This window comes from Misgurnus anguillicaudatus, chromosome 19, assembly GCF_027580225.2.
Source record: "Misgurnus anguillicaudatus chromosome 19, ASM2758022v2, whole genome shotgun sequence".
NCBI classification, from domain to species: Eukaryota; Metazoa; Chordata; class Actinopteri; order Cypriniformes; family Cobitidae; genus Misgurnus; species Misgurnus anguillicaudatus.
Window position 1 is genome coordinate 3606027 of NC_073355.2, and position 7684 is coordinate 3613710.

Consider the following 7684-nt stretch of genomic DNA (forward strand, 5'->3'; position numbering starts at 1 on the left):
CTAATAATAGTAGTAAATGTGTAAAGTAGCATAAAATAGAATTACATAATAAAGCAAGAAAAAAACGACCTCAAATGTGTATCTATTTAATGATTGGATTCCACAACTGATAACAACAACAACCCAACACATACATACAAGACAATAGAGCATTTACTGTAGGTGTAACAAGTGAACAAAATTTTTATTTAAGAAACTTACTATTGCGCCTCTGATTTGGCTATGAGATTCATTGTGTATGAAATGAGAATGAATTGGCTGTAAGAATTTTCATTCCAAAATGGCGGCCGCGCTACTGAAGCGCTAAAGTGACTGTTGCCAAAAACGAATGAGAGTTTCCCCTCTTGTGCTTCTATACTCTTTGGTATGAACTTTAAAAACACATCGCACGTGGCGTCCATGTGCGCGAGCTCACGTCTCCGTGTAAACAACGCAGAGCTCATAATAAAATGGTGTCACGTGTAAAGCGCAATGTATGGAATGCGCTGCATGTAAACAATATAATATTACAGCAGATCCCCCAGTGCAGCATTACTCAAAGTTGCCATGAAGGATACGAAAGTAAATAACTGTGTCTAACACTGTACAGCATGTAACAATGAAATCCGCCATTACGTGATCACGCGCGTACACGTTTGTAAATAAGCACGTAAACTTGGAATCATATTACAGCACACACTTAAAAGATACAGCAGTGCAGCATTACTCAAAGTTGCAATGAAGGATACGAAAGTGAATAGTTTTGTCTAACACTGTACAGCATGTAACAATGAAATCCGCCATTACGTGATCACGCGTACTCGTTTGTAAACAATGAGACAGTTTTTCAATCCGAAGCATGCAGTCTGCTGAGGTTGCTTATGTAGGCTGAACTGCACAAGCCATAACATATTACATGATAGCAAATATAAATGAAGACAAATGACTTACAGTTTCTTCAGGAATATATCCTCCTCCATTGCGTCTTCCATTGTTGTTCTTCTTAGGTAACGTTAAAGATAAACGCTTCTCTTCCTCAATGTCCAGACATAAATGAAGATATTCCTCACGTGTGTGTATAAAGTTTATAATCCAAACATGCGGTAAAAAGTCTTAAAATCTGATAAAACTTTACGCTTTGTTTATTATTGTTGGAACTGCTCGTCTCTTCATTACCATGTCAACAGCCTGTGGGCGTGACCGAATTAGAGATAATGAGCTCAGCCAGGAAAAACTGTACTCTCTTTACTTCAATGCAGATTATATAAACAGGAAATATTTGTTTTTGATTATTATTAGCTAGTTTAAAAGTAGACATTTCAGGCTTTCTTTGGATATGTGTATCATGTTTGTGTGACGAGCATTCGCGGAGTTTCAACTAATTTTTGTAACGTGATTTGAGAGACAGCTGGCAGAGACAGAAATGTCTGAATGCGCACCCTGTTTATTTTCTTTATTTGACAAAAACACAAAGATCTCTTGTTATTGTGAATGTACAATAATTAAAGAGGACCCTTCAGAGTTTCAAATGATGTCAAACACGTACGTGTTTGATTATTAATGATGGAGTATTTTAAGTTGATTCTGCTATGATAAGGAGAAAACACGTCAAAACGCGCCCCCGCGTTTTTGGACCCCTGGGGGTTAAACCATGTGTGGCCAATGTTCGCATTTTATATACCTAAAAGGCCTCCTGTCTTAGTAAAATTTGGTCCAACTCACCTCAGCTTCTAGATGGAAATCCCCTCTCAATTTCTATATCCAATAAGGAAGTTATAGTAACAATGAAGTAACAAAATGCAGTGCTAATGGCAGGTTCATATTTCTGCATATTATTGCACTAAAGTGGTTTCTGTTGATATAGATGGAGAGGTCCGATATAACTTATTTATCTCGTAGATTACATCCATGTCTAAATAATGTACCACAAGGGGAGGATCATGAAGATGTGTACGTTTTTCATCGGATTGCAAAATATGCAAATGTTGGTTGATTTTAAATTGGTTCCACACGCTTGGTATATTAAGTAGTAAACATCACTGAAAATTATTTTTAATATTTCTCTTTTTCTGCAATAAATCTGCAATAAATTTTTTGTTTCACATCTTGTAATGTTTGGAGGTGTCTCCCAAAGTTTTCCAAATTTGGTCCCTATTCTTTTTAGACTTTATATATTACATTTGACTGTAAGGAAGACTTTTCTTCAATGGTAACGGATGATAACTGTCACAGGAAGGCAAGACAGACATGGCAAGATGAACGGATCCAAATGCAGTTTTTGAGTTTATTAAATCCAAACAAGGTACAGGAGCACAGGCAAGAACACGAACAGTAACACATGGCCGGAAACAACCAACATAAAACAACGACTTATCAACCGGCAGTCATTAGGCAGGGTAATTAAACGTGACAAGAACCAATGACAGAACAGAAACAATGAATTACTATGGAAACAGATGGGCAGTGGGTGGAATAGGGCAGACACAGACAGGACTCATGACCTTGGCCGTACCCACCATTGAGGTCCGGACCTCTGTAATTTTTTTACGCTTGTCTTATTTGACTCCACGTTCAGCGTGCGTTTGGCTTTTGAAGCGCAGACCGATTGGCATGTGATAACTCACCCCATTAAGTAAGATAAAGTCAAAATGATAACGAGATGACCAATCAAATCAAACCAGCAGAAAGAAGTGCAATTTAAGAGGACAGGTGCGCGATACCTCAGTTACTGGATGTGCAAGAAAGATGTAAGTAATCAAAAGCTGACTATCATATAGCAGTTTAATGACGAGAAATATGAAACCACCGTGATTGTCAAGGTGACAAGATAAGAAACATTACTGCAGCTGAGCCACATTGGTGTCCATAATTAATGCGCTACTTTCACTCCCTCCAGTAATTCACTTCACGTTATTCAGCGTGTTTATTAACAAGATTCAACACCATCCTTTAATTCTTGAAGACATATTTTTACTGTATATTGATTAGATTCACTGTATTGTACTTGTCTGCTGCCTTGAACTTGAAAATGTGACACATCTTGTGTGCGGCACAACACTTTATTCACAGGTAGCGTGGTGCAAGCTTGTGAGTTTCTTAATCTGTGATTTGTAAAATGGGATTGGTGCAGCTGCACTGAAGGATTTGTGAAGTTGTAACAATTATGTTGTATTTGAGGGAAAGAAAAAAAATCTACAAGTTTGCAACTCTTCATCTGTGACTTCAAATTTACTGATACACATGTGTGGATAATCTCTACAAATACAAATTCCACTGTCACAGGTGTTCAGTTGTTTTGCACCAAATTTACCTTCATATTCTTAGCTCTACGTCATTCTTAAGTTGTACCTTAAGCTATACCTTATCGTTAATACGTGTTTCCTGAAACGTTCTTAGTTACGTGTAGCTTCTGTAAGTCATTCGTTCGGAAGGTTGGTCTGGAGCACTCCTATCCTTATCCTTTTTGACTCCGCTAGGTGCCAATCACTGTGAAAAAAGCTTGTGTACATTGCAGGTTTATTTAAAGTACCCCAAAAGGGCAGGCATTTGGGCAATCCAAAAGCGTAATCCAAATAACATGCAAGGGTCAAAAACATGAACACAAGAAAACAGGATAGCCTACAAACAATGACCATGAAGGCTCAGTAATGCAGCTGTTTCATTAAACAATACTTCGCAATGTAATGTTGAGATTGAACCGGTTTTATAGTGACAAACAGGAAGTGAATAGTGAAGTGTGACATGACAGGATTTCAAAATAAAAGACTAGAAACAGAACATGTTATCAAAAATAAAAGACCTAAACAATAAACCAAATAGAACACAAGACAAAACCATTACAGAACCCCCCCCCCCCCCTCCAAAGGCTGACACCTGGAGCCCACAAAACAAAACACAAGACACAAACAATAATAAAGAGTGAGAACTATGGCAGCTATACAGCAAATAATCTCACTATTTTATTTGTGCATTTCATATCCGTAAAATCTTTAGTCTACCGGCTAGTTATTTAGCTGCAAATAAACAAATCAAGTAAAAATCGCATGCCACAGAAGTGTATTCAACAGACTTTGCCGAGCCAATTTCAATGGAGCAGACCCAAAATGTATCCAATGAAGGCTTCTCTTTCTTTATTTATTTCGTGTAAAATATGTTTCGCATCTGTGCCTTTATTGTGAGGACTCTGCCATAATCTTGTTGGTAATTATATCTAGTTTTGTATGGCAGGGTCCTAACAGTACATGTTTTTGTGTGGGAGAACGTGGTTTTGGTATTGTCATATCAGACCACGCTTTTCTTGTGTCTTGTGACTTTTCCCCGCTCCCTTGTATTCTCTTGTCATTGTGACTTTATCCCCGCTCCCTTGCATTTTCCAGTCTTTGTTTTTATGTCTTGTTTAGTCTAGTGTTCTGTTTTCATGTATATATATATATTTATATATATTTATTTATATATAAATATATTTATGGTTTTGTCTTGTTTATATTGTGGTTGTCTTGTGTTTGTATGTGTTTTACAGGTTCACGTGTGCTTCCTCACAGGTGTTCCTGCTCTGTGTGATTGCCTCCTCATGTCTTCCTCACCTGTTCCTTGTTATCCCGTCATCTTGTCTGTGTATTTAATCCCTGTGTGTTTAGTGTGTCTTTGCAAGTTCGTTTGTCAAAGATTGTCAAAGTTTGTCTATATACTTGTCTGTCACGGCGTATGTTCTCGCCATTTCTAGCTACGCTAGTTTCTAGTCGTGTTTTGTGTCTGATTCTAGTTTGTGGATTTATTTTCCCTACCCCAGTCTGAGCTCACTGCTACCCGAGAGTTTTCCTGTGGACTGATTACTCGACGGCTCTCTGGACTGTTTCTCTGCTGCCTGTTACGGACTGTCTTCAACCTCTGTTGGATTTATAGACTGGTCTATCACTTTACGGCGGAGACTCATCGCGGCATTGTCGCTGTCCACTGGAGAGGTCCTTCATCACTGGAGCTGTCCAGCTTCTCTCATCAGTGTCTCTAACGCTCTCTCCCTCTGCCCGCCGCAGGATTTACCCCTGTCCCAGTGGCTTCCGTGACGCGGTGCTCACGGGAGCGGTCTACGCACCCTACCCCGTATCGGGGTCTCCATACTTCCTCCCACCGTTCGTTGTCTGGCCGGAGCCCGAACGTGTGTGGTTCATCGTTCCGGTGCCTGTGTGTGTTCCCCGTCTCAGCCGTCTGCCCTGGTGTGGCTTTATGCCCAGACGTGCCATTGTCTGTTTGCTGTCATTATTGTTTAAATAAAACCTTCTGTTAACTGCATTGGGATCCTCTGTGTTTTGTGCCTGACATTTATAGAGTACACTCTAAAAACCGTTGGGTTATTTGTTTTACCCAATAGGTGGGTTAAACATATTGGGTTGTTCTGTTGGGTTATTCCTAGCTTGTATTGGGTTATTTCCATAACAACCCAGAGAGTTGGGTTAAAATCGGGCTCAAGTCACGCATTTTGAATTTCAACAGTTGACCGGTGCCACTGCTGAGTGCGGACAGACACGAGAGGTACGTTTTAAAATGTATATCTCTGTGTAATGTTTTATTTTGCTACAAAGTGTCTTTAAGCTCTAACACACAGTAAACTATCAGTCACGTTTAAATAAGTGCACAAAAACGCTGTTGTCTAGTTTTTGTCCGTTACACCTGTTCCATTCATTAACTGTTACCGATGCCAAACGCGTTTTTAAGCCATCATAAACGTAGAGAGACATCGCAATTTTAATACTAAACAGCACCAACAGCATGGTCCCTTACGAAAATGAATCATTTCTTCATTTAGTAGTATAACGTCAGTTTCATGGCGTATTGATTGCCATATTGCTTTAACCATGGTTTCTGTAACAGACAATGTTTTTTGGTTTTTGGTTTAAAGTGTAGTAAAAACCGTTTTTTAACTTTTGTAAGGGATGTTTTTTGCTCCAAATATTTTTTAGCCAGTCTGTGTTATAGACACAGAGCTGTAATATAAATAACTTCAGTATAATCCCTGATAAAGCGCTGTTTAATAATCATGCACGTCTGTTTACTGTAACCCCGGTAACGGGTGAATTTGCAATTCAGTGCCATCTACTGTCAAAGTAGAGTATTTATTCAGCATGCCAGATGTGTTTGCTTTGAGATTTAATTATTATTTTCTTTAAATGTAGACATTCTTGGAGATGTTGCATTAAAAACCTTACAAAATGGCCAGCAAGATGATTCAGCCTTCCTACAGTACCAAGAGGCAAAGCAAACATTTATTAATTTGCAACGTGTAAGTATCATTTATGACACACTTAGTTTTTTTTATCCTGTTTATGTGTGCATATTTACATTGTGAAAATTCTGTCTTCAGGTCAGAAAACAAACATAATTCAGTATTTGGAGGAGGAGGTAAAACGAAGACCCCATGTCCTGCTATGGGATGAATTTGACTAATCACAAGCCTTTGTTATCATGGGGAGGCATGGCCCAGGAGCAAGACCAGCAGTTGACATGTGCTTTAATATTTTTTTTACATTTTATACAGAGTATCCCAAGGCTTTCACTACTGTTAAGTAGTTTCTGTAACACACAATACATTTTGTACCATGTTTCCTGAACACACTGTCACCTGCTTAAAGGGACAGTTCTCCCAAAAATGAAAATTGTCATCATTTTCTTCCTCTCCTGTCGTTACAAACCTGTACACATTTTTTTTGTTCTGATGACCACAAAGGAAGATATTTTGAGTAATGTTTAAAACCAAACAGATCATGAGCCCCATTGACTGTCATAGTAGGAAAAAAGAATACTGTGAGAATGGGTGGGGCTCGTGATCGGTTTGATTTCAAACATTATTTGAAGTATACCTTTGTGGTTATCGGGGTAGGGACTTATGTGCAGGTTTGTGACGACATGAGAGGGAGAAAATTATGACAAAATGTGTGAACTATGCTTTTAAGCAGTTTTTAGTTGGATAAGACCGAGTAGATTTGTTTTGTTCTTATGTTTTTGTGTATTTATGCTTCTATACATGTATGTATTTATACATTTAAATGCAGGTGCAAATGACTAAATGAAAATAAAGCATTATAAATGTATTTGTTAGTTTTGTATTATTTATTTATAAAGCAAATAATAGTAATTAATAATAATAATAATAATAATAATAATAATAATGGGGTTAAAACAGCATTGCAAAAATAACCCAACAAATTGGTTATTTCATAACCCAACTAATTGGGTAAAACTTTCTACCCAATGCATTGGGGTAAAATAACCCAACAATGGGTCGGTGCTATAGTAACCCACCATTGGGTTATTTATTGGGTTATTTTTAACCCAACTGTTTTTAGTGAGTAGGTAAATCCACCCTGGCTGTGAAGTAAATGAAGACAACTATCTTATAATAAGGGATGCTTAAACTTCAATCTGGGACTGGGACCCACCTAGAGAGCTATCTATTCCACCTAAGTTTTTTTATTAATAGGAATATAAAGGGAAAACACATTCATTTCGTTATAGTATTTTTGTTCATGTCTTGTCATAAATAATTGCAATACTTATTATAATGTGGATTCCCGATTTTTCAAAATCATAAGTGTTGATTTTCCTAATTATGATTATTGGTATTAATTCAACTTTGCATCAAAGTTGTTTTTAATGTTTTATATCTTAAAGGCAACTGCATGCCATATTGTTGATATAATTAAATTAAATT

The 7684-nt window shown here is 37.6% G+C and overlaps 1 long non-coding RNA gene across 1 annotated transcript; it reads left to right on the forward strand.

Annotated features, from left to right (window-relative positions):
* The first annotated feature begins 3898 nt into the window (after positions 1 to 3898).
* On the forward strand, positions 3899 to 7320 carry LOC129427618 (uncharacterized). The gene is made up of 3 exons (XR_012358927.1): positions 3899 to 5508; positions 6150 to 6256; positions 6338 to 7320. It is a non-coding gene; the product is annotated as an uncharacterized lncRNA (long non-coding RNA).
* Positions 7321 to 7684: the final 364 nt, after the last annotated feature.